The 27,770-nt window shown below is 48.8% G+C and overlaps 1 long non-coding RNA gene across 1 annotated transcript in view; it reads left to right on the top strand.

Annotated features, from left to right (window-relative positions):
• LOC148142395 (uncharacterized) overlaps positions 1-25,939 on the top strand; it is a 43,847-nt gene extending 17,908 nt beyond the window's left edge. The window contains exons 2-3 of the long non-coding RNA XR_015752080.1: positions 20,446-20,573; positions 25,729-25,939. This is a non-coding gene — a long non-coding RNA (uncharacterized LOC148142395). The remainder of the gene's footprint in view (positions 1-20,445; positions 20,574-25,728) is intronic.
• The last annotated feature ends 1,831 nt before the right edge of the window (positions 25,940-27,770 follow it).

Here is a 27,770-nt window from a genome sequence, read left to right as displayed (position 1 = left end):
TGCGCGTGTGCATGTCCCTCCCTTGCTGCGTGTCTCAGCAAGTCCCTCGCTCGCTGTATGTGTCCCTCGCTTGCTGTGTGTGTCCCTCGCTCGCTCTGTGTGTGTGCCTTGCTTGATGTGTGTGTACATCCCTCCCTCGCTGTGCGTGTGCATGTCCCTCCCTTGCTGCGTGTCTCAGCAAGTCCCTCGCTCGCTGTGTGTGTCCCTCGCTCGCTGTGTGTGTAACTCGCTCGCTGTGTGTATGTGTGCGCGCATCTCTCGCTTGCTGTGCGTGTATGTTTCCCTTCCTCTCGTGTGTACGTGTCACACTCTCACATTATGTGTTTTTGTGTCCCCCCTTCGCTGCGTGTTTCTCACTAGCTGTGTGTGTGCGTGTCCCTCCTTCACTCTGTGTGTGAGAGTGCGTCTCCCTCCCTTGCTGTGAGTGTACGTTCCCCTCCTCGCTCTGTGTCTGTGTGTGTGTGTCTCACTCCCTTGCTGTGAGCGTGCGTGTCCCCGCTCGCTCTGTGTGTGGGGGCCCACTCTCGCTGTGTGTGTGTGTGTGTGTGTGTGTGTCTCCCTCCCTTGGTGTGAGTGTGCGTGTCCCCCTCACTGTGTATGTGTGCGCGCGTGTCCTTCCCTTGCTGTGTATGTGCGTGTCCCTCCCTCACTGTGTATGTGTGAGTTTCCCCCCCTTGCTCTGTGTGTGTGTGTCCCTCTTGGTGTGCGTGTGTGTGCGTGGCCCTCCCTCTCTGTGTGTGCGTGGCCCTCCCTCGCTGTGTGTGCATGTGTTCCTCCCTGGCTGTTTGTGTGCGTGTCCTTCCCTCGTTGTGCGTGTGCGTGTCCCTACCTCGCCGCGTGTCTCAGCAAGCCTCTCGCTCACTGAGTGTGTCCCTCGCTCGCTGTGTGTGTGTGTGTGTGTGCGTGTCCCTTCCTCGTGTGTGTATGTGTGTACGTGTCACACTGTCACAGTATGTATTTGAGTGTCGCCCTTTTGCTGCATGTCCCTCACTTGCTGTTTGTGTGTGTTACTCCCTCGCGATGTCTGTATATGTCTCTCGCTTGCTGTGCGTGCGCGTGTCCCTCCCTCGCTGTGCGTGCGCGTGTCCCTCCCTCGCTGTGCGTGCGCGCATTCCTCCCTCGCTGCATGTCTCAGCAAGTCCCTCGCTCACTGTGCGTGTATGTGTGTGCGTGTCCCTTCCTCGCTGTGTGTGTGTACGTGTCACATCCTCATTGTATCTGTTTGTGTGTCCCCCCTTCACTGCGTGTCCCTCACTCGTTGTTTGAGTGTGTGTCACTCCATCGCGTGGTATGTATGTTTCTCTCTCGCTGTGTGTGTGCGTATCCCTCCCTCATTCTGTGTGTGTGTGTTTACGTGCGTGTTCCTCCGTGTGTGTGTGTGTAAAAGTGTGTCTCCCTCCCACGCTGTGAGTGTGCGAGTCCTCCTCGCTGTGTGTGTGTGTACGTGCCCCCCCCTCACTGTATCTGTGTGTGAGTGTTCGTCCCTCCCGCGCTGTGCGTGCATGTACCTCCCTGGCTGTGTGTGCGCGTGTCCCTCTCTTGCTGTGTGTGTGTGCGTGTCCTTCTTGCTGTGCACGTGCGTGCGTGGCCCTCCCTGGCTGTGTGTGCATGTGTCTCACCCTCGCTGTGTTTGTGAGTGTCCCTCTCTTGCTGTGTGTGTGTCTGTGTGTGTCCCTCCCTCGCTGTGTGTGCCTGTCCCACCCCTGGCTGTGTGTGCGTGTCTCTCTCTCTCTCTCTCTGTGTCTCCCTCTCTCTCTCGCTGTATGTGTGTGTCTCTCTCTCTCGCTGTGTGTGTTTCTGTTTGTGTGCTTGCGCATGTGCTTTTTGAGGGAGGAATAGGCAGGATAAAGGGAAGCAGTGAGGGTAAAATATATTTGGATTTTCTGAAACTGTTTGATAAGGTACTGCATGTTGGGGTACTTAATAGGCTAAGAGCATATGGTGCTGGAGGCAATACTTGAACATTGGCTGATGAATAGAAAAGCATTGGAATAAGGGGGCATTTTGAAGATGGCAATCTGCAACTAGTGGAGTTGGGAGGTGTGTGGGGGGGGGTGTGTGGGGGGGGGTGTGTGGGGGGTGTGGGGGGGTGTGTGTGAGGGTGTGTGTGAGGGTGTGTGTGGGGTGTGTGTGTGGGGGGTGTGTGTGTGTGGGGGGTGTGTGTGGGGGGTGTGTGTGGGGTGTGTGTGGGGGGTGTGTGTGTGGGGGGTGTGTGGGGGGTGTGTGTGGGGGGTGTGTGGGGTGTGTGTGGGGGGTGTGTGGGGGGGGTGTGGGGGGGGTGTGTGGGGGGGGGTGTGTGTGGGGGGGGTTTGTGTGTGGGGGGTGTGTGTGTGGGGGGTGTATGTGTGTGTGTGTCCCTTCCTCGCTGTGTGTGTGTACGTGTCACATCCTCATTGTATCTGTTTGTGTGTCCCCCCTTCACTGCGTGTCCCTCACTCGCTGTTTAAGTGTGTGTCACTCCATCGCGTTGTATGTATGTTTCTCTCTCGCTGTGTGTGTGCGTATCCCTCCCTCGTTCTGTGTGTGTGTTTACGTGCATGTTCCTCCGTTTTGTGTGTGTGTGTGTCTGTAAAAGTGTGTCTCCCTCCCACGCTGTGAGTGCGCGGGTCCTCCTCGCTGTGTGTGCATGTGTCGCCCCGTCGCTATGTGTATGTGTGTGTGTCTCTCCCTCGGTCTCTGTAGTGTGTGGTCCCACCCTCGCTGTCTGTGTGTGTGCGTGTCCCTCCCTTGCCGTGTATTTGTGTGTCCCTCTCTCGCTGTGTGCCTGTGTTTGTGTGATTGCGCATGCGCGTGTCCCTCCCTCGCTGTGTGTGCGTGTCCCCCTCTTGCTGTGAGTATTTGTGTCACTATTGCAGTGTATGTGACTGCCCCCTCTCGCTGTGTGTGTTTGTGTATAACTCTCCCTCGTTGTGTGTGTGCATATCTTTCCCTTGCTGTGTGTGCGTGTCCCTCCCTCGCTGTGTGTGTGTCCCTCCCTCGCCGTGTGTGCGCTTGTACCTCCCTCACTCTGCGTGTGCGTGTTCTTCGCTCTCTGCATGTCTCAGCAAGTCCCTCCCTTGCTGAGTGCCCCTCGCTCGCTGTGTGTATGTCCCTTCCTCATTGTGTGTGTGTATGTGTCACACACTCACAGTATGTGTTTGTGTGTGTCCTCCTTCGCTGCGTGTCCCTCACTTGCTGGTTGCGTGTGTGTCACTCCCTCACGTTGTGTGTATGTGTCTCTCTCTCGCTCTGTGTGTGCATGTCCCCCCTCGCTGTGTGTGTGTGTGTGTGTGTGTGTGTGTAAAAGTGTGTCTCCCTCCCTCGCAGTGAGTGTGCGGGTCCTCCTCGCTGTGTGTGTGTATCCCCCTTCGCTGTATCTGTGTGTGTGTGTCCGTCCCTCCCTCGCTCTGTGTGTGTGTGTGTACGTGCCCCCCCCTCACTGTATCTGTGTGTGTGTGTGTTCGTCCCTCTCTCGCTGTGTGTGTGTGTGTGTGTGTCTTGCAGTGTATGCGCATGTCCCACCCTCGCTTTGTGTGTGTGTGTCCCTCTGGCTGTGTGTGTGCGTATCCCTCTTTGCTGTATCTGTGTGTGTGTGTCCGTCCCTTGTGTATGTGTGTGTGTCCCTCCATTGCACTTTGTGTATATCCCCCTCACTGTGTGATTGCATGTCCCTCCCTCACTGTGTGTGCGTGTCCCTCCCTCACTGTGTGAGTGCATGTCCCCTCTCGCTGTGTGTGCGTGTCCCCTCTCAATTCCTGTATACATGCCCTCCCCCCTCACCGTGTGTGTGCTTGTCCCTCCTTCCGTGTGTGTGTGTGTGTAAAAGTGTGTCTCCCTCTCACGCTGTGAGTGTGCGCGTCCTCCTCGCTGTGTGTGTTCGTATCCCCCTTTGCTGTATCTGTGTGTGTGTAGTCCCTCCCTCACTATGTGTGTGTGTACGTGCCCCCCCTCACTGTATCTGTATCTGTGTGTGTGTGTGTGTCCCTCCCTCGCTGTGTATGCGTGAGTTTCCCCTTCTTGTTGTGTGTGGGTGGGTGGGTGTCCCTCTTGCTGTGCGTGGCCCTCCCTCGCTGCGTGTGCATGTGTCTCCACCTCGTGTGTGCGCGCGTAGCCCTCACTTGCTCTGTGTGCGTGTTTGTGTCTAACTCTCCCTCGCTGTGTGTGCATGTCCCTCCCTGACTGTGTGTGCGCGTGTCCCTCTCTTGCTGTGTGTGTGTGTGTGTGTGTATGTGTCGGTGTGTCTCCTTCTTGCTCTGCGCGTGCGTGCGTGGTCCTCCCTGGCTGTGTGTGCATGTGTCTCACCCTCGCTGTGTTTGCGAGTGTCCCTCTCTTGCTCTGTGTGTGTGTGTGTCTGTGTGTGTGTCCCTCCCTCGCTGTGTGTGCATGTCCCTCCCTGGCTGTGTGTGCGCGTGTCTCTCTCTCTCGCTGTGTGTGTGTCTCTCTCTCTCGCTGTGTGTGTTTCTGTTTGTGTGCCTGCGCATGTGCGTGTCTCTCCCTTGCTGTGTGTGTGTGTGTGTGTGTATGTGTGTGTCCCTCTTGCAGTGTATGCACATGTCACTCCCTCGCTTTTTGTGTGAGTGTGCATCTCTTGTGTATGTGTGTGTGTCGCTCCATTGCACTTTGTGTATATCCTCCTCACTGTGTGAGTGCATGTCCCCTCTCGCTGTGTGTGTGTGTCCCTCCCTCACTGTGTGAGTGCATGTCCCCTCTCACTGTGTGTGTGTCCCCTCTCAATTCCTGTATACATGCCCTCCCCCTCGCCGTGTGTGTGCTTGTCCCTCCTTCCCTGTGTGTGTGTGTGTGTGTGTGTGTGTGTGTGTCCCTCCCTTGCTGTGTATGAGCGTATCCCTCCCTCGCTTTGTGTGTTTGTGCATGTTCCTCCCTTGCTGTGTGTGCATGTCCTTCCCTCGCTGTGTTTGCTTGTCCCTCCCTCGCTCTGAGTGTGTGTGTGTGTGTGTGTGCGCGCGCGCGTGTACCTCCCTTGCTGTGTGTGTCTCTCGCTCGCTGTGTGTGTGCGCGTTTGTGTCCCTTCCTCGCTGTGTGTGCGTGTTCTTTCCTCAGAGTGTGTGTGTGTGTGTGTGTGTGTATGTACGCGTGTCCCTCCATCGCTGTGTGTGTCCCCCTCTTGCTGTGCATTTGTGTATGTGGCCCTCCCTCGCTGTGTGTGCATGTGTCTCCTCCTCGCTGTATGTGCGCGTGTCCCTCTCTTGCTCTGTGTGTATGTGTGTGTGTGTGCGTGTGTGTCCCTCTCACTGTGTGTGTCTGTGTTTGTGTACTTCCTCATGCGCGTGTCACTCCCTCACTGTGTGTGCGTGTCCCTCCCTCGCTGTCGGTGTGTGTATGTGTGTCCCTCCCTCGCTCTGTGTGTGTGTATGTGTGTCCCTCCCTCGCTCTGTGTGTGTGCATGTGTGTCCCTCCCTCGCTCTGTTGTGTGTGTATGTGTGTCCTTCCCTCACTCCGTGTGTGTGTGTGTGTGTCCCTCCCTCGCTCTGTGTGTGTGTATGTGTGTCCCTCCCTCGCTCTATGTGTGTGTATGTGTGTCTCTCCCTCGCTCTGTTTGTGTGCATGTGTGTCCCTCCCTCGCTCTGTGTGTGTGCATGTGTGTCCCTCCCTCGCTGTGTGTGTGCATGTGTGTCCCTCCCTCGCTCTGTGTGTGTGTGTGTATGTGTGTCCCTCCCTCGCTGTGTGTGTGTATGTGTGTCCCTCCCTCGCTGTGTGTGTATGTGTGTTCTTCCCTCGCTGTGTATGTGTGAGTTACCCCCTTGCTCTGTGTGTGTGTGTCTCTTGCTGTGCGTGTGTGTGTTGCCCTCCTCGCTGTGTGTGCGCGTGTCCCTGTCTTGCTGTCTGTGTGTGTGTTTGCGTGTGTCCATGTCCCTCACTGGCTGTGTGTGTGCGTGTCCCTGTCTTGCTGTCTGTGTTTGTGTTTGTGTATGTCCATGTCCCTCACTGGCTGTGTGTGTGCATGCCCCTCTCTCGCTGTGTGTCTGTGTTTGTGTGCTTGCGCATGTGCGTGTTCTTCCCTCACTGTGTGTACGTGTCCCCCTCTTGCTGTGAATATGTGTGTCACTCTTGCAGTGTATGTGTGTCCTTCCCTCGCGCTGTGTGTGTTTGCGTGTGTGTGTGTGTATGCATGTGTGTCCCTCCCTCACTGTTTATGTGTCAGTTTCCTTCCCTGTATGTGTGTGTGTGTGTGTGTGTGTGTGTGTATGTGTGCTAGTCTTGCTGTGCGTGTGTGTGTGTGGCCCTCCCTCGCTGTGTGTGCATGTGTCTCCCCCTCGCTGTTTCTGCGCGTGTCCCTCTCTTGCTGTGTGTGTGTGTGTGTGTTTTTGCGTGTGTCCATGTCCCTCCCTGGCTATGTGTGTGCGTGTCCCTCTCTAGCTGTGTGTCTGTGTTTGTGTGCTTGAGCATGCGCGTGTCCATCTCTCGCTGTATGTGCGTGTCCCCTCTTGCTGTGAGTTTGTGTGACCCTTTTACAGTGTATGTGAGTGTCCTTCCTTCGCTGCGTGTGTGTGTATATATGTTTCACTCCCACACTGTGTGTGTCCCTCCCTTGCTGTGTGTCTGTGTGTATGTGTGCATGTCTCTCCCTCGCTTTGTGCGTGTGTGTGTGCGCCTCTTGCTGTGTGTGCGCGTGTCACTCCGTCGCTCTGTGAGTGTGTGTCCTTGTGTGTGTGTGTGTGTGTGTGTCCCTCCCTTACTCTTTGTGCATATCCCCACCATTGTGTGTCCGCATCGCCCCTCGCTGTGTGAATGCCTGTCCCCCCTTGCTGTGTGTGCGTGTGCCCCTCCCTCGCCATGTCTGTGCGTGTCCCCTCTCGCTGTGTGTGTGTGCCCCCTCTCAATTTCTGTGCACATGCCCTCCCCCTCGCCGTGTGTCTGCGTGTCTCTCCTTCCCTGTGTGTGTACATATCCCTCCCTTGCTATTTATGTGCGTGGTCCTCTCTCGCTCTGTATGTTTGTGTATATCCCTCCCTCGCTGTGTGTGTGTGTCCGTCCCTTGAGTGTGTGATTGCGTGACCACCTTGCTGTGTACGCGTGTCCCACCCTTGCCGTGTCTGTGTATGTCCTCTCTCGCTGTGTGTGTGTGCCCCCTCTCAATTTCTGTACACATGCCCTCCCCCTCGACATGTGTGTGCGTGTCCCTCCCTTCCAGTATATGTGCGTGTCCCTCCCTCACTGTGTGTCTGCGTGTATTCCCCTCACCGTAAGTGTGCGTGTTTGTCCCTCCCTCGCTGTGTGTGCATGTCCTTCCCTCACTGTGTCTGTGTGTGTGTGTGTGTGTGTGTGTGTGTGTGTGTCCCTTCACTGCATGTCTGTGCATGTCCCTCACTTGCTGTGTGTGTGTGCGTGTCTCCCTCGCTGTGTGTGTCCCTTCCTCGTTGTCTGCGTGTTCCCCTTCGCTGCGTGTCTGTGCGTGTCCCTTCCTCGTTGTGTGTGTGCGTGTCCCTCCCTTGCTGTGTGTGTGCGTGTCCCTACCTCGCTGTGTCTGTGTGTTCCCCTTCGCTGCGTGTCTGTGCGTGTCCCTCACTCACTGTGTATGTGTCCCTCCCTCGCTGAGTGTGTGTCCCTCCCTCGCTGTGTGTGTGTGTGTGTGTGTGTGTGTGCATGTCCTTCCCTCGCTGCGTGACTGCGTGTATCCCCCTCACTGTGTGCGTATGCATGCCCCCCCCTTTGCTCTGTGTGTGTGTCCCTCCCTCGCTGTGTGTGTGTGTGTGTCCCTCCCTCGCTGTGTGAGTGTGTGTCCCTTCCTCGCTCTGTGTGTGTGTGTGAGTGCGTGTCCCTCCCTCGCTGTGTGAGTGCGTGTCCCTCCCTCACTGTGTGAGTGCATGTCCCTCCCTCGCTCTGTGTGTGTGTGTGTGTGTGTGTCCCTTCCTCTCTGTGTGTCTGCGTGTATCCCCCTCACTGTGTGTGAGTGCATGTCCTTTCCTCGCTGTGTGTCTGCGTGTATCCCCCTCACTGTGTGTGTGTGTGCGTGTCCTTCCCTCGCTGTGTGTCTGTGGGTATCTCCCTCACTGTGTGTGTTTGTGTGTCGCTCCCTTGCTCTGTGTGTGTGTCCAATATTTGCACCATCAGTGGATTGGCGATCATAAATTGACTGTCGTATTCAGGAATGTGTGGTTTAAGTAAGTTCACCACGAGAAATGCAGGGTTTAATGTACAGGTCAAGGGGTGGGTCTGGGTAGGATGCTCTTCAGAGGTTTGGAATGGACTGGTTGGGCCGAATGGCCTGGTTACACACGATGGCGATTCTATTCAGGTTATTGTCCAGCCCTGTCAACCATCCCCGTCTCCTACACCTGGCCTGATCCCCAATATTCTCCTTAACACTGTAATCTCCTCCAGACTCTAAAACACTCCTTGGCGATGTAAGCTTCTCCAGTCCTTGCAAAGATCGATATGTCTGTCACCTCTCCCTGCGTTTAGAACCCTCCCTATAACTATTACCATTTGGTACAGCACTCCCAATCATTGTTCCCTCTTGAAACTCCCATAAACATTTGTATCTCTGAAAACTCATCTGGACTGTCTCCACTTTATGGGCGGCACGGTGGCACAGTGGTTAGCACTGCTGCTTCATAGCGCCAGAGACCCGGGTTCAATACCCGCCTCAGGCGACTGTCTGTGTGGAGTTTGCACGTTCTCCGAATCCAGTCCCTACAAAACCCACTATCTATTTAACACCCTCCTGTCACTATCATCCCCATGTCAATGTAAGCTCCTTCTGTGTCTCCACCATCTACCCATCTTCATAACCTTGTCCAGCTCTTACACCACTATCTGTTTAAACGTCACCCTCCCCTACAACTTCCTCCTGTTTGTGCTATGCTCCCTTATCTGTGAAACTGTTTCTGACCAAAATTGTTATCCACAGCCTCCATAACCCCCAGAACCTAAGCCTTCCTATGTCTCTCAACATCTTCAGTCATGCCTACCCTGCATATCTCTGTTTGTTCTTCCAGTCGATACAAACAACTTTATCTCTGTAATCTGCTCAGCTCCCTAAAACAGTCCCTGTCTGTGATCCAGCCCTGGCCTACAAACATCCTTATCCCTGTAAACTTCTCCATCCCTCACAACATTCCCATTTCCATGAGCCCGTCAGCCCTACAGCTCTCTACATTTCTGTAACCTCCTGTGGGTCTATGGTCCTCCCTCCCTGTGAAACCACCTCCAGTCCCCACATCCCTCCCAATCTGGGTCATCTGCTCCAGATCAGACCATTGCTGTCTCTGTGAACACCTCCACTCCTGACAACTCTTCCCATTTGTGTAACCTCTTCAGATCCCATACTCTCCAGCTTCCTGAATTCTCTTTCTGCATTGCAACCAAAACCACGTGTTTATGTAATATCCACCAGTGCTTTACACCCTCCCCAACTCAGTAACCACTTGCAGTCCTAACAAAACACCTAAACTGTGAAACCTCTCATTTCCCAACAATCCTCCCTCCCTCCTCAAATGCCTTCATCACCATGAAACCTCCCAATTACTAAAGCCTCCTTTTGGCACTGCAAACCTCCTAATGTCTGCAAAATCCTCCTGTCCTGATATCCCTCTCTATCTCTGTAATCCTCACCACCCTCCAGTGCCCTTCTGGGGAACATGGCAGAGGAGGGAAGATTTGTAAAGTCCGAGCCATGTTACAGAGATAGAATTCTTGGAATTACAGATTTGGTCGAATGTCTGTGGTGTGCAGATTATTTGCGAGGACTCTAAAGACAGGATTTATGACTACTTGGAAAACCATAGTTAAATTAGCCACAGTCAGTATGGGTTTGTGAGGGGTCAGGTCATGCCTCACAAACCTTATTGAATTCTTTGAGGATATGGCAGAATATGTTGATGGTTCATTCAGAAAAGAAGGAAAATTGGGATACAGGAATATCTGTCTGTCTGGACACAGGATTGGATGGCCTAGAGAAGACAGAAGGTGGCACCAGATGGACAGTTTTGAGCCTGGGGCTCAGTGACCAGTGGTGTTCTGTAACAATCGGCTCTGGGACTCTGCTCTTTGTGATTTTTGTAAATGACTTGGATGTGGATGTTGGAGAGTGGGTTAGTAAGTTTGCCAATCGCCTGAAGGTTGGTGGAGTGGTGGGGAATGTGGAGGGCTGTTGTAGGTTGCAATGGGACATTGACAGAACGCAGAGCTGGGCTGGAAGTGGCAGTTGGAGTCCAATCTGGAAAAGTGTGAAGTGATTCATTCTGGAAGGTCGAATTTGAATACAGAATACAGGGTGAAAGGCAGAATACTTGGCATTGCGGAGGAACAGAGAGATCATGGGGTCCGTTTCCATAGATCCCACAAAATCGCCACGCACGTTGGTAGGGTTGTTAAAAAGGCATATGTTGCATTGGCTCGCCTTGGAAGGGGATTGACTGGAAGAGCCGTGAGGTTTCACTGCATCTTTATAGCGTCCTGGTGAGACCACACTTGGAATATTGTGTTCAGTTCTGGTCCCCTGTTTACAGGAAGGCTGTGCAAGTTTTAGAGAGCGTACACAGGAGATTTACCAAGATGCTGCCTGTAATGGAGGGCAGTTCTTACGAAGAAAGGTTAAGGGAGCTAAGGTTTTTTTCTTTGGAGTGAAGAAGGGGGCGGGGTGACTTTGTGGAGGTGAACAAGATGATGCGAGGCACAGAGTGAGTGAATAGTCAGAGAGTTTTCCTCCTATGGCATAAATGGCTATTACATGGGGGTGTAATTTTAAAGTGAATGGAGGATGGATCAGAGGATAGAGAATGGTAGGTGGTTGGATGGACTGCCAATGGTGGTAGTAAAATTAGACACATCTGGGACATTTAATAGACTCTTGGACAGACACATGGATAATAGTACAACGAATGGTATGTACGTTAGTTTGATCTTACAGTCGGATAAAAGATTGGCATAGCATCATGGCCGAAGGGCCTTGGGCTGAACTGTTCTGCGTTCTGTGTTCTTCCTGGTAAACTGGATAATAAGCTCAGATAAGTGTAAAAAGGTTATGGCATTCAGGAGGAGCTAGTGAACTGGATACAAAATCTGCTTGATGGTTGTAGACAGAGGGTGGTGGGAGACATGTTGTTTTTCTGACTGGAGGCATGTGACCAGCGGTGTAGTGGGTCCCCTGTTGTTTGTCATTTGGATAAATGGTTTGGGTGGGAATATTGGTTTCCAGGTAAGTAATTGTTTTGGGTGACACTGAAATTGGTAGTAATGTGGACAGTGAAGAAGGTTATATATGATACAACAGGATGAACAGTACTGCTGGGATAGTGGGCTGAAGAATAGCAGATGGAGTTTAATTAGATAAATGTGAAGTGTTCCATTTTGGTGAAACAAACTGGGTGGGACTTGTACAGTTAATGTTCGGGCACTGGGTAGTGTTGTCAGTCAGTGACCCAGGGATGCAGGTACACAGTTCTTTGAATGTGGTGTCACAGGTAGACAGGCTGGTGAAGCAGGCGTTTGGGATGGTTAACTTCACTGGGGAGAGCATTAAGAGTAAGAGTTGGAATGTCATGTTGTGGCTGTAAAAGACATTGGTGGGGCCACCATAAAAACATTGTTGATCAGTAGGAAGAACTCATCTAGTTCACTAACCTCCTTTAGGGAAGGACATCAAATATTCTAACCTGGTCTGGCCAACGTTTGACTCTAAACCCACGAAATATGGCTGACTCTGAGCTGCCCTCTGGGAAATTATCAGTTGGGTCAAAGAATATTAGTCCAGGCAGTGACACCCACATCCCATGAATGAATAAATAAAAATACCTTTGTCCCTCCATACCTCTGCAAACCCCTCCAGCTGCAGCAATCCGTACTGGATTTGTAACACCCTGACCACTCTCTGTAACACTCTCACCACCTCCAGCACCTTCACCTCACCGTGTTCCTATCGTGTCAATGAACCCTGACCGTGGCTTCCCTTCCCACAGCCCTCCTCCTGTGAGCAGACCCAATGCAATCCATTAACATTTACTCCTAAAACTCTCTCTGACATCAGGATTTTAAGTACTTTTTGGGGATCTTCTCAGCCCATAATCTAGTATGATCCCTTTTGTCCTGCGTGCGGGACCAGTGGAGATTTCTTGCTGGGGTTTATACTGTTTCAATGGAATGTCCTTCTGTTGAGTGTTTTACACTGTTCCTTCAAATATTTTCTGCTGTCCATTTACAGACACATGTCTCAGTCTGTTTAGCCTGTTTACCTTGGTCAGTTCTCCTCTCACACACATGTAACTGGCTATTTTTGATTGTAGTTGTAGCTTGTCCTCTGTGAATCACTTTAAAACTTTATATTTATTTAAACTGCATTTTATCACAATTCCCCGAAGGATCTCTCCCGGTGACATTACTCATTCACTAAGTTTCATCACATGGTCGCTCTGCGATAGTTATGTCCCTTAACAGTTGCACAATTTGTTTTTCAAAGAAACACTGAAAAGAAAATTAACCGAAGTCCTCTTCCAATATCAATGTTGACCGTGTGTTGTCCCAGATTATATGAATATTGAAGTTTGCCAAAATTATCACAATGCCTTTGTTAAAAAGTTCCAATGAGTCCCTGTGTAATGCAATGATAAGCAATGGAATACTGTTCAGTGGCTAAAACTGTTCTGCTGCTTGTGTCTTTGGCAAGTAGTAATTTACATTCAGACTGACTCTACTTCATGATGTGCAGCCAAATGCTTTCTCTGTAATGCCTTTGTTATCCATTATTGTTAGCGTTGCCCATTTTGCCTGAGTTTGCACTGAATATTTTTGTTCACCCTGTATCTATGTCTCCCCGGTGTCTAAATCTCTTTTATCTCTGTGTCACAAATCCATCTACCTTATGACAGTGACGTTGTCCATTAAAAAAAAAACATAACTTACTCTTTCCCACAATTTTCTGTCACAAATCTTTTCGCTGATGTACAATTTTAGTTAAACTCTGTCCCATCCTGTACCTTTCTGCTTGTCTTCAGCCTCATCCCCATGCTGTTCCATTGCTTCACCTTTTCTCTTTGGATTTGGAAAGTGCCTTTCACCTGGACCCTGTCGCTGCATCCTCTCTGTCAGTTTAAAGCCCTGTCCATAAACCTACCGACACGATCGGCCAGGACCCTGGTCCCAGCACGGTTCCAGTGGGACCATCCTAATGGATTATTTATTAAATCAGTTCTGGGATGTGGGTGTCTCTGGCTGACCAGCCTTTCCTGCCCAGTCCTAGCTGCCCTTGAACTGAGTAACTTGCTTGGCCTTTGAAGAGGGTAATTGGGAGGCAAATACTTTGCTGTGGCTATGTCGTGCAGACCACGTGAGGATGGGTAGATTTCCTTCTCTGAATGACATAGCAGCCTGAGATACCTGCAGCAGTGTTTGTGCAGTCTGTCCAGGAAGCTTTTCTAACTCAGTATGTAGATTGCCCGACCAGAGGGGAGGCCATATTGGATTTGGTACTTGGTAACAAACCAGGACAAGTGATGGGCTTGTTAGTGGGTGAACATTTTAGTGATCGTGACCACAATTCTGTGAATTTCATATAGGTTATGGAGAGAGATAGGTGCGTGCAACAGGGTAGGTTTTACAATTGGTGGAAGGGTAAATACGATGCTGTAAGACAGGGTCTGAGGAGCATAAGTTGGGAGCACAGGCTGTCAGGGAAGGAGTTCATGGAAATGTGAAACTTTTTCAAGAAACAGATATGACATGTCCTTGATATGTATGTACCTGTCACGCAGGAAAGAAATGGTCGTGTGAGGGAACCTTGGTTGACGAGGGAGGTTGAATGTCTTGTAAAGAGGAAGAAGGGGGCTTACATAAGGTTGAGGAAACAAGGTTCAGACAAAGCATTGGAGGGATACAGAATAGCCAGAAGGAAGCTGAAGAAAGGGATTAGGAGAGCTAAGAGTGGGCATGAAAAATCTTTGGCGGGTAGGATCAAGGATAACCCCAAGCTATTTTATGCGTATGTGAGAAACATGAGAATGATGAGAACGAGGGTAGGTCCGATCAAGGACAGTAGTAGGAAACTGTGTATTGAGTAGGAAGAGATAGGAGAGGTCTTGAATGAGTACTTTTCTTCAGTATTTACAAATGAGACGGACCGTATTGTTGAAGAGGAGAGTGTAAAACAGACTGGAAAGCAAGAAGAGATACTTTTTAGGAAGGAAGATGTGTTGGGGGGCATTTTGAAAAACTTGAGAATAGACAAGTCCCCCAGGCCTGACGGGATAGATCCTAGGATTATGTGGGAAGCAAGAGAGGAAATTGCAGTACCGTTGGCAATGATCTTTTCGTCTTCACTGTCAACGGGGGTGGTACCAGGGGGCTGGAGAGTGGCGAATGTTGTGCCCCTGTTCAAAAAAGGGAATAGGGATTACCCCGGGAATTACAGGCCAGTTAGCCTTACTTCGGTGGTAGGCAAAGTAATGGAAAGGGTACGGAGGGATAGGATTTATGAGTATCTGAAAAGACACTGCTTGATTAGGGACAGCCAGCATGAATTTGTGAAGGGTAGGTCTTGCCTTACAAGTCTTACTGAATTCTTTGAGGAGGTGACCAAGCATGTGGATGAGGGTAGAGCAATGGATGTAGCATACATGGATTTTAGTAAGGCATTTGATAAGGTTCCCCATGGTGGGCTCATGCGGAAAGTCAGGAGGCATGGGATAGAGAGAAATTTGGCCAGTTGGATAGAAAACTGGCTAACCGGTCGAAGTCAGAGAGTGGTGGTATATGGTAAATATTCAGCTTGGAGCCCAGTTACAAGTTGAGTTCCACAGGGATCAGTTCTGGGTCCTCTGCCGTTTGTAATTTTTCTTAATGACTTGGTAGAGGGAGTCGAAGGGTGGGTCAGTAAATTTGCAGATAATACGAAGATTGGTGGAGTTGTGGATAGTGAGGAGGGCTGTTGTCGGCTGCAAAGGGACTTAGATATGATGCAGAGCTGGGCTCAGGAGTAGCAGATGGAGTTCAACCCTGCCAAGTGTGAGGTTGTCCATTTTGGAAGGACAAATAAGAATGCGGAATACAGGGTTAATGGTAGGGTTCTTAGTAAGGTGGAGGAGCAGAGGGATCTTGGGGTTTATGTACATAGATCTTTGAAAGTTACCACTCAGGTGGATCGAGCTTGTAAGAAGGCCTATGGTGTATTAGCGTTCATTAGCAGAGGGATTGAATTCAAGAGTCGTGAAGTGATGTTGCAGCTGTACAGGACCTTGGTTAGGCCACATTTGGAGTATTTTGTGCAGTTCTGGTCGCCTCACTTTCGGAAAGTTGTGGAAGCATTGGAGAGGGTGCAGAGAAGATTTACCAGGATGTTGCCTGGAATGGAGAATAGGTCGTATGCGGATAGGTTGAGAGTGCTAGGCCTTTTCTCATTGGAACGGCGAAGGATGAGGGGTGACTTGATAAAGGTTTATAAGATGATCAGAGGAATAGATAGACTAGACAGTCAGAAACTTTTTCCCCGGCTGATACCGAGTTTTACAAGGGGATATAAATTTAAGGTGAAGGGTGGAAGGTATAGGGGGCATGTCAGGCGTTAGATCTTTACCCAGAGAGTGGTGGGGACATGGAATGTGCTGCCTGTGGGAGTGGCAGAGTCAGAATCATTGGTGACCTTTAAGTGGCAATTGGATAGGTACATGGATGGGTGCTTAAGCTAGGACAAATGTACGGCACAACATCGTGGGCCGAAGGGCCTGTTATGTGCTGTATTGATCTATGTTCGATCTATGTTCTATACATTTCATTGAGTACTGGAGATTTCTCCACATTTATGCCTGTGAAAACATTTAATACCTCCTCTTTATGGATCTGAACATGTTCTGGAACCTCAGCATCCCAACTGAAATCCCCGGCTACAATGCCTTTCTCCTGTGTGAATACAGATGGGAAGTATTCATTGAAGACCTCACCTGCTTTCTCTGGCTCCATGTACCGATTGTCCCTTTGGTTTCTCACAGGCCCCACTCTTTCGCTGGGAATCCTCTTACTCTCACGATGCTGATAAAATACCTGTGGCTTTTCCACAATCGTATCTGCCAAATATATTTCATGACCATTGTTTGTCCCTCATTTTCCACAATCCCCTTGCACTCTCTATCCTTGTGAAGGGTGTCACCTGATTTTATTGCACTGTATTTTATTTATCAAACTCACGATATCACTTGATCAGTATTCCCTGGACTTGCTGCTTTTACTATTCACTCTTCAAGGAGCACACCGGCCCTGCGTTCTCACTGCATCACTTTAAAATACTCCACTTTTGTAATATGCACCCAATTGCAGGGAGTTCCTCCCAGTCTATGTTTACCAGATCCTCTGTAATGATCGTGATACAGATAGGAGACTCAGTTGTGAGAGGGACAGACAGGAGACTGTGTGGCTGCAGAAAAGACTCCAGGATGATGTTCTGCCTCCCAGGTACCAAGGTGAAGGGTGTCTCTGAGCGGTTACTGAATATTCTGAAGGGGAGGGTGAACAGCCAGAGGTCATTGTGTACATCGGTCCATATGTCAGAGGTAGACAAAGGGATGGGGTCCTGTGAAATGAGTACAGGGAGTCAGGTGAGAAGTTAACAAAGCAGGATATTGACATTAATGATCTCTAGATTACTCCCAGTGCCAAGTGCCAGTGAGGATAGAAATAGAAAAATAGGCTGGATGGATGTGTGGCTGAGGAGCTGGTATAGGGGGCAGGGTTTTGAGTTCTTGGGTCATTGGGATCTCTTCTGGGGTAGAGGTGACCTGTACAAAGGGGATGGTTTGCACTTGAAGCAGAGGGGCACCAGTATCCCACGGAGGAGATTTCCTAGCGTTACCCAGGAGGATTTAAACTAGTTTGGCAGGGAGTTGTGACTCTGAGTAAGAGAGGGACCATCGAAAAGTCAGGGGAAATACATCATCCATCAAGAGCAAGTTATCTATTCAGGATATCCAGGGGCACAGTCAAGGGAGGGAAAGATATCTGGTTTAAAGGGCATTTATTTCAACACACGAGCCCTGACTGGTAAGGCAGACGAGCTCAGAGCATGGATTAGCTCTGGGGACTGGGATATTATAACCATAACAGAAACATGTCCGAGAGAAGGGCAGGACTGGCAGATCAGTGTTCCAGGCTACAGAAAGTACAGGCGTGACAGAAGGACAAGTAAGTGACGAGGGGGAGTTGTCCTTTTGATTAGGAAGGACATAACAACAGTGCTTCCAGTCAATACTGTTAAGCAGTCGTCAAATGAGGCCATATATATAAAAGTTAGAAACAAAAAGGGGATGGTCAGTCTGCTGGGATCATGTTCTAGACCCTCAACTAGCCAGCGGATATGAGAAGAGAAAATGTGTAGTGAGTTTGCAGGTACCTATAAAAATCATGGATTAGGATTGGTTGGAGATTTTAACTTCCCCTGTATTGCCTGGGCCACACAGAGTGTAAAAGGCCCGTACTGAGTGGAATTTGTCAAATGTGTTCCAGAAAGTTTTTCTAAATTAAGACGTAGAGGGCTCTATGCTACTCAGGCGGATGCAACACGAAACCTCTCCTCAGAAACCGAGGTCAGGCAACTGACTGAAGTATCAGTCGGAGAGCACATTGCGTCCAGTGACCACAACTGTCTTTGTTTTAACATAGTTATGGAAAAAGATCTGACGGGTTGACAGATTGAGGTCTTAAACTGGAACTGGGCCAGAATTGGGGCCATTCAGCGAAGGTAAAAATCACACAACACCAGGCTATAGTCCTAATGGTTTACAGAGGAACCTCGATTATCTGAACGAGATGGGCGGGCACTATTTCGTTCGGATAATTGATTATTCGGTTAATCGATTCAATGCCTTTGCTCTGGGGCTCGGAGTTTTCAGTCCAGTCTGCTCCCTGTTCAGGTGATTAGACAGCAGCAAGCTATGAGCAAGCCCCCACACCCTGACAGCCCCCCAAAACACACCCCGCTCGACTCCAAACCCATCCAATTCTGCCCCCACCCGACCCTCAACGTTGCCCCCCCATCTGCCGCAAACTCACCCAACAGCGACCCCCAAAACCGTCCGATGCAACCTTCCACCCGCCGCCCGCCCCCACCTCCCAAACACGTCCGACATCACCCTCACCCCGTCCCCAAACCCCTCCAATACCGCCCCCACCACACCCACCGTCTAATCCATGTCCACGCCCATGCCCCCGTAAGTGTTACACATTTAAGCGGATAGTGAAGAAGGTGTTTGGTGTTCTTTCCTTTATTGGTCAGAGCATTGATTATAGGAGTTTGGAGGTCATGTTGCAGCTGGACAGCACACTGGTTAGGCCACTTTTGGAATATTCCATGCAGTTCTGGTCTTTTTCCTATTGGAAGGACGTTGTGAAGTTGGAAAGTGTTTAGAAAAGTTTTACAAGGATGTTGCCCGGGTTGGAAGATTTGAGCTATCGGGAGAGGCTGAAACGATGGGAACTGTTTTCCTTGGAGCGTCAGAGGCTAAGGAGTGACATTCGTGAGGTTTATAAAATCATGAGGGGCATGGATAGGATAAACAGACAAGGTCTTTTCCCTGGGATGTTGGAGACCAGAGCTGGAGGGCACAGGTTTAGGGAGAGAGATGAAAGATTTAAAAGGGCCCTAAGGGGCTACATTTTCACGCAGAGTGAGGTTATGTATGGAATGTACTGCCAGAGGAAGTGTTGGAGGCTGGTACAATTGAAGAATTCAAAGGCATCTGGATTGGTATATGAATAAAAAAGGTTTAGTGGGATATGGGCCAAGTGCTGGCAGATGGAACGAGATTAGGAAAGGATATCTGGACGGCGTGGACGAGTTGGACCGAAGGGTCCGTTTATGTGTTGTATGTCTCCAGCACTCTCTGGCTCTAAATGCTTTTCACTGTTCATTTACAGACTGATATTTCAGTCTGTTTCCCCTGTTTATCTTGGTCAGTTCTCTCTCAAAATCATATAATGGGCTTTGTTACTGATGCTCGGGTGCATTCTGGTCACTTTACAATGTCATAATCATTTTGAATTCCGGTATAATTTCTTGAAGGATCTCGATGTGATGTTACTCATTCACTCAGCTTCATCACCCAACAGTCGATCTGAGGTAGTTACATCCGTAGCCATTTGCACAATGTGTCATTCAAAGAAACACTGACTAAAACATTCAAGGAGGATCTTGGATAATATCACTCTTGCCAATGTGTCTGTCCCAAATTATACAAAGATTTAAGTCTCCAAAAATTATCACACCACCTTTGCTACAATTTCTCATTAATTCCTGTTTAATGCCGAGATGAGCAATGAAATACTGCAAGGCAGCATAAAAAACTATTGTCCTGCTTGTGTTTTTGACACATAGCACCCAGAATTTACATTCAGGCTGATTCAGCTGCATAATCCGAGACCAAATGTTTTCTCTGTAATGCCTTTTTTATCCATTAGTGTCAGGGTTCCCATCTTGCTTTCCCATTCTCCCTGAGATCCTGTAAGGTTGTTTACTGTTGAATATTTATGTTCCACCTTTTGTTCAACTTGTAATCGCGTCTGTCTGGTGACTAAGTCTCATTTATCTCTGTGTCACAAGTCTATTACCTTATTGTAGATACTTTGTCCATTCCGAAAAAAAGCAACATTATAATTTCCTCTTCCCCACAATGTCCTGTCACAAACCGATTCATTGATGTACAGTTTTAGTTAAACTTTATCCCATCCTGTTCTTTTCTGCTTGTCTCAGCCACATTCCCATGCTGTTCCGAGGCTTCACGTTTTCTCTTTGGATTTGGAAAGCTCCTTTCACCTGAACCCTGTCCCTGCATCCTCCATGTCAGCTTAAAGCCCTGTCCATAAACCTACCGACATGACTGGCCAGGACACTGCTCCCAACAGTGTTGATTTTAAATCACTCGTGAGATATTGCTGTCTCTGGCTGGCCAGCATCGCATGCCCACCCTGACTAGCCTTAGAGCTGAGTGGCTTGACATACCATTACAGACGGTATTTGAGAGTCAATCCCATTGCTCTGGGTCTGGATTCATATGTCGGCCAGACCGGCAGCCTATAACAGATTTCCTGACTGAGAGGGTATTAAGCAGTTAGATGGGTATCCCTGACACCGGCATTAAATTCTGGATGAACAGTCTAGTGAGAGTAACACGAGGCCATTGCCTGGCCCACTGATAGCCCCCTCACCCCTGAGTACTGATCCCAGTGCACCTTCTTCCTGACCGTGGTTTGATCGTGATGCCTTCCTGCACTCTGGTGATATCACACAGTCTCTCTCCATGTGTTATGTGTCACTGTGAGGGTTTAATTGCGGCCAGTGACTGCAACTTTTGCCGCTACTCCAGATCCTGAGCCAACAGAATTCTCCACTCCAGGGAGATGCAGCAGCACAGACCAGGGATGGAGACTGGGATTTTCCAGATCTCTATGGGACTCAGTGCCAGTCTCCATGTTTAACACTTGATGCATCAGTCTAGTTTCCCATTCTGCCTGTTTCTCTGTCTCCTGTAGGTACTCAGGATGCTCCAAACTCTGCAGAATTCCCAGTTCCTGTTTCATTCATCACCACATTGAAGAGAGTTGGTCAGCCAGAGAGATGGAGAGTGAGATCTGGAGCCTTCAGTAAATCCTGCAGTGAGGTAACATCACTCACAGTGAACAGAGCAGAGTGTATTTAAGGGATCGAACTTTGGTCCGGAAGATATGACATAGATACAGTGTTGAAGTACGAACACAGAGCATGATGGTCCCAGGCTGAAACCCCACCGTCTTATTTACTTTCATCTCTGCTGTTCTGAGCCTTCCACTGTCAGTATAGGAAGTTGACAGTTATCAATCCAGGCCTGTGCTGTCTTAGTGAGGATCAGTACAACAGAGGGGAAAGCAGGTCTCCCTCAAGGAGATTGCATTGAAACCTGGGATCTTTCTGTTCTATATTCACCCCTCACGCTGTCTGTTGTGTGATACAGTCATACAGCAAGGAAACATGCCTTTTGGTCCAACTCATTTGTGCCAGTGAATGCTTGTAATTCCCAGAAAAGTTTATATTTCTGTAACCTCCACCCCCCCACCCCATATTCCCGCTGTATATTTGAAACCTACTCCAATGCTGACGACTCTCCCTGTGTGTAAATTGCTCCAATGTCGATAACATGCCCAATCTCAATAATCTCATCCTGCACTCAGTACAATAATTCATATTTCTGTAGTCTTCCACAATACTTACGGTGCCCCCATCTCTGTAAAATCATCCACCCTGGAGCAAAATACCCACCTGTGTACCTTCCTCAAGCACCAGGAGAACATGCTATCATTGTAACCTTCTGCAGGCCCTATAACACACCTGCCTCCTGGCTGATAGAACCACACGACCTCAAAAACCTTCTCCCATCCCTACCGACCTTCTTATCTGTATGAACACCTCCAGACCCTTTTCAAACCACAACAGCACTCCACATCTCTATTTGCTCCTCCACTCCCTACAGTCCTCCCAGCACCTCGAATATTCTCTCTCTGCGTAATTCTTCAATTTGGGGCAGCACGGTGGCTCAGTGGTGAACAAAGGTGCCGCACCCCGCCAGGGACCCAGGTACGATTCCAGCGTTAGGTGATTGTCTGTGTGGAGTTTGCACTTTGTCCCTGTTTCTGCGTGGGTTTCCTCCGGGTTCTTCGGTTTCCTCCGACAGTCCAAAGATGTGCAGGTCAGGTGAATTGGCCGTGCTAAATTGTCCATAGTGTTACATGCATTGTCAGAGAGAAGTGGGTCTGGGTGGATTACTCTTTGGAGAGATGGTGTGGGCTTGTTGGGCCGAAGTACCTGTTCCCATGCTCTAGGGAATCTAATCTAAACTCTCCCTCTGCATTCCATATTACTGTCCCTAAATATATCCCTCTATCCATAAACAGCCCCAAACCCTTCAAACCTCCAAGTCCCTGTGAACTCCCACTGCTTCAACATCCCTCCTTAACTGTGTAACCTCTTCCAGTCCTGAAACACTCTAAAAATGTGGACATCCTACAATCCTCCCGATCTGCGTAATCCTCTCAGGTCCCTGCAACACCATCGATCTGTGGAACCAGCTCCAATGCCTGTGACTCTCCCACTCAGTTTCTACAAGATTGGCTATCTATGTAACATCCTCCTGTCGCTATCACCCACCCTGTCAATGTAAGCTCCTCCAGTCTCCCCACCAATCTAACCTTCTCCAGCTCTTACACCCCTATCTGTGTAAACGTTACACTCCCCTACAACCATCACTAAAGCAGAAACCTCATCGAGTGAGTGCAATGCTTCCTATCTGTGTTTGTGTCTCCAGGCTCTATTGCTGTTCCTGTGTCTGTCAGTTCTGACAGATTGTCCAGCTTTCCGGTCCATATAATTTCCAGAACCTCAACATCCGACATCAACAAATGTCTTCATTAACTACAGCCTTCCTTATCTATGTTCATTCCTCAATTCTATACAAGTTCATAATCTCATAAATTAGCAACATTCCATAAAATTCTCCCTGTCTGCGTAAACTGCCCCAATCCTACACTGAGAAGCCTCACTGTCCTTTTGATCATCTGTAGTCCCTTCAGATCGCCCTGTATCTTTCCTGACTCCATTGAATACAGCTCATCTTATGTTATAACCCCTCTAACTCATATGTTACTCCCCATCTCTGTGATATTCTTCAGTTGCTGCAATTCTCTTTCTTTATCTCCAGATCTTCCAATCCTCCTGATCGATGTAAGGTTATTGATCCCTTGCAGCATGTTTAATACCTATAGCAGCCTCCAACTCCTCAATGCATCCTGTCGCTGTAACCTCCTCAAATACTACAGCTCACTGTCTTTGTAATATCTTCCAGTATCTGCAACCCTGTCGATTTCTGTAACCTCTTCCAGAACAGCACTCCACATCACTGTGTAACTGATGGGAATGCTGCCAACCTGCCTTCACAGTCCTCACTAACTCTGTGAACTCCTGCAGCCCTACAACCCTCAGTATCTCTGGTCCCTCCAATCCCTACACTTCTCCCTGGCTGTATGAACTGATCCAGCCCCTTCAACCCTCCCTATCTCACTCACTCTTGCAGCTCCAACTGTTGTCCATGTCAGTGTAATCCCCAACACCAATAATCATCCATTTCTCTATAAATTCCTGTAGCTCCAAATACCACCCAATCTGTCTAATCTCCAGTGCCTACAACCTTCCCTTTCTTTAAAAGCTTCTTTAGCTCAAACTACCACCAATATCTGTGTAATCTTCAGTCCCCACAACCCTCCCAGTCTCTGTATCTCCTGAATATCCAGTGACCACCCCTATCTGAGTAATCTCTAGTCCCTGTATTCCTCCTGATCTCTGTAACTCCTTCAGGACTGATAACCCTGTAACTTTCCTTGACATCTTTCAGCCCGACAACCATCTGATCTCTAACCACCAACAGTGATCTCAAACCACCCAAACTCTGTAACATTCTCCAGTCTCTACAACCCAGCTTTTCTCTGTTAGCTTCGCTGGTGTCTGTATTCCCCTTTATCTTCAGTTACAGATCCTTGCTCAGGAGAAAATGTCTCAGTACCGAATCTGTAAGAACACAAGAATCTTTGGTGTATCAATAAATTTGCCTCATTTCCTAAATTTTAACGACTGCAAGTTCAACCTTCTCCACCTCTTCTCATCAATATCCCTCCATTTTGAAGACCAGCCTGATGAACCTTCTCTGGGCTGCCTCCAATGCAAGGACATTTTCCCTCCAAATAGGGGACCAAACCTGCTCACAGTATTCTCAGTGCGAGCTGACAGGAATCCTTTATTGTTGTGATAAGCCTTCCCTATTTTTATTCTCCATTCCCTTTGGAATCAATGCCAGCATTCCATTTGCCTTCTCTATGTCCTGTTTGCCCTGTATGCTACCTTTCTGAGATTTATGCACAAGGATTTCCAAGTTACTCTGTGGTGTAGCTCTCTGCAGTTTATCTGAAACCAAGAAGTGACATCAATAATCAGGAAGGTGCTGGAATGTATGGTAAACAATATGCCAGAAATGATAACTGCACAGTTAGAAACCTATGGAAAAAGTGCAGTCCATACGACCATCATTTATAGGAGTAGAATTAGGCTTTTCGGTCCATCGGGTCTATTCCACTATTCGATTATGGTTGAATTGTTTCTCAACCTCGTTCTCTCACTTACTCCCTGTCACCCTTGATCTCCTTACTCATCCAGAACCTAGCTATCTCTGAATCACTTAGCACCCACAGCCCCATGAGGTAGTGAGTTCAACAGATCCATCACCCTCTGGCTGAATAAATTCCTCCACATCTGTATTCGAAAGGGTCGTCCCTTCACTCTGAAGCTGTGCCCTTGGCCTCTAGTCTCTCCTGCTCATGGAAACATCTTGCCCACGTTCACACCATCCAGGCCCCTCAGTATTCTGTAAGTTTGAATGAGATTCTGCCGCCGCCTCTGAAACTTCATCAAGTGCAGACCCAGAGACTTCACCTGCTCCTCTTTAGACAAGCATTTAGTCACTGGGATCTTTCTTGGAAACCCATTTCTCGTACCCCTTCACATCCTTTGTCCAGACTCTGAATGAATAACGTGTAGAGTGTAGTCCCAACACTGAACCCTGCGGAGCTCCCCTCATCACCAGTTACCATTGTGAAAAAGACCCCTTTCTTCACACTCTCTGTCTTGTGCCAATGGGACAAATCCTCTATCCATGCTAAACATGTTGTTCTGAAACGGAAATTTCATTTCACACCCACTGCAGGATTTATTTTTCTGTCTGGCTGTAAACGGCAGAGTTTCACCATTACATTCCCATCTGTAATTCCCTGGAGAAGGTGGTGGTGAGCTGCCTTCCTGACCCATTGCAGTCCTTTAGGTGTAGGGACAGACACAGTGCTGGGAGGATGGAGCGTGGCTTGAAGGGCACCTTGGAAATGCTGGTGTTCCCGTGCAGCTGGATCTCCTGTCCTTCCAGGGTATAGTGGTTCCGGGTTTGGGCAGTACTGTTGAAAGAGCCTGCCTGAGTGACCTCAGTGCTACTTGTAGATCTTTTATTCCTTCATTCATTCACAGACATGAACTTTGATGGATGAGTCAGCAGTTCTTGTTGACTTTGTGTTGTTCCTGAGAAGGTGGTGAGCTGCCTTCCTGAGCCACTGCATCAGCCGTTGTAAATTCTGATCACCTAAAATTTCTCCCTTTTTAAATTTGTCACCCCTTCAGCTTCTGTAACTCTCCATATAACTGTAATCAATGACAGCACAGATTCCCTTCCTAAATCTCTATAATTACAATGGTAGCGTGTGCTGAATTGGCACTTTTCGTCCTCTTTATCCATTTCATGACTTCCAGCCCCTACCATCCCACTATTTGGAATGCTTCCATTCTCTGCACCTCTTCATGTCCTGAGGGCCCTTGAACACCACCAGTGCTTGAAAGTTTATATTCCGCCCAGTTACTGCGAGTCTTCTAACTCTGTAACATCCAACAGTTTCCAGTATCATACAACACTTGCTGGCTCTCAAATTGCATTTGTTGAAGTCTGCACATCTCGGTAAGCAGCTCAGAAAAAGCCCTTTCGACTCTACAAAGCTCCATCATGAACAAGCCACAATCTTTCTATTTTCTTTGCCTTCTTCTGTGTCTTCAACTCTCACTCTATCTTCCAGTAAACCTCTTTAGTTGCTGCAGGTCTCCCTAGCTCCCCACATAACCTGTTCCATCCCATACAGCTCCCTCAATCACTGTAACACCCTCTGCTCTGTCTAATCCTCCTCTTTCCCACTGTCTTTCAGGCACAACAGCGATCCTGTAAGAGTGCAGTGCGGGACGGACTGTTATAAATCTCAGCTGAGGCTTGAGGCCTACCATTACCTGGGAGTCACAAGGGGAGAGACCCTGAGAGAGAGCAGTAGAATATTAATCAGCATCGAGGATCGAGGCCAACTGGGACTTGGAGTTGGAGAAACAGCAGAGCAGGAGGCTCGAAATCAACGGCGAGTCACAGAGGGAGTGACCGTGTGAGGGAGCAACATGGAACCAGATCTTGAGGCTCACTCACATCTAGGAGGTGAATGCACCAACATGGGACGATATAAATCAGCACTGAGGATCGAGACCTAGTCATGCCTGGGATTCACAGAGACGATGACGCTGAGAGTGAGCAGATTGGAGTGGGAGCTGGAGGTTTGCACGTATCTTTGGAGTCACGGAGAAAACCTTCTGCTACTGGGACCTGCCTGCACCGAGTTTGAATGAAGTGCAAGAGCCATCACAGAAAAGGTTGTATGTTCATTGGCTGATAAATACACCGTTATTAGTGACTGTCAGTTAATTGCTGTAAGTCAGCAAATTTATTTTTTAACTTCTGAAGTAAAGATTGATCTCAGAAATATGAGGGGGATGTGAAATTCTGAGCCAGTATAATAAATTACGCTCAGTAAGCCACAGTGGAATAAGGGACTTAACCATATTATGATGTCCCTGATGTTAACTTAATTCTAAGTAATTAAGTAAGTTACTCTAGACATGTTGCATTTTAAGACATGGCAAGGCATGTTTGTCAAATGGAAAATGTGTTCTGTTACATTGGGAAGTCAGAGCGCCTGCTCGTGTCCTCGATGAACACTGGGTCGTGGAGCTCAGAAAGTGACTAGAGACTCTGCCATGCTGAGAGTTATGGGGATAGCACACACACAGAACAGACCACCCTGCAGACATGACAGCCTGGAATAAGTAAGGGATGGGGTCTAGGCAATCGAAGAGAAACAGCCAGGGAATCCATGTATAGCCTGATGTCTCCCTCCCAATTCAGTTTCCCATTTCGGAAGCTGATGAAGGTGCAGTCAGACCCATGTCTGTGGCCCCACAAGCAGCCTGACTGTACAGGAGGGGAGGGAGAAGGAAGGAGGAGCAATAGTCACAGAGAAGTCAGGAAAGTGAATAAGGTGTCAGCGTGTCTGTAATTCCAGGATAGTGGGGTTAAGAACGTTACTGTGTCTGCACGACAATCCTCTGGTGGCCAGTGAGCAGTCAAAGGTCATGTCCACGTTGGTAGGGATGGCATGGGTAGGAAGAGTGAAGTGGTCTGGGAATCAGAATGTAGGGAGCTAGGTGGATGGTTAGCAAATGGGAACTCAAATTTATCAATCCCTGGAATACTCGCAGGGCCGTGTACAAGTGAGAACAGGACTCTGAGTTTTAGATAGATGAGTGTGTGACTGGAACGATGGTGTAGCAGGAAGGGCTTCAGATTCCTGGGTCATTGGGACTGATTCTGGGGAAGGCAGCAACTCTACAAACTGGATGGGCTAACGTGACAGAGCTGGGACTAATTCCTTCTGGGGTGTGTGGGTGGAATTGAAAATAACTTGGCGTGTGTATGGGATCCAAAAAGGAATAGTGGAGGAGACTACCAGGATTCTCAAAATAATGGGAGATATAGTTGGCACTAATTTACAACAACAAGTTTATCAGTGGAAGATGGAGTGAGAAAGAAAGCCTTAATTAGAGGTATTCTGCATGGACATGAATACTCGGAGTGTGGGGAGTTCCAGATGCAGATTGCTGTGTGGAAATCTGATGTACTGATCACCGAGAGCTGGCTCAAGGAATAGCAGGACTGGGTGTTAAATATTGCTGGGGATAAAGGATTCCAAAATGATAGAAGGGAAGAGAAAGGGTGAAGGTAGAAGTACTGGTTGAGATTAGCGTTAGTTAAGGAGTCCAAGAGACAGAGGATCCGTCCAAAGACAGAATGAATTTGGCTGGAGCTACAGAACAAAAGGTGTACAATTAAACTGTGAGGTACAGTCTGTCAGCCAGCAACCATAGGAAA

This window comes from Chiloscyllium plagiosum, unplaced genomic scaffold, assembly GCF_037043375.1.
Source record: "Chiloscyllium plagiosum isolate Xiang-an unplaced genomic scaffold, Cpla_swu_hap1 HiC_scaffold_29, whole genome shotgun sequence".
Taxonomy (NCBI): domain Eukaryota; kingdom Metazoa; phylum Chordata; class Chondrichthyes; order Orectolobiformes; family Hemiscylliidae; genus Chiloscyllium; species Chiloscyllium plagiosum.
This window is presented reverse-complemented; position numbering and strand designations above follow the sequence as displayed.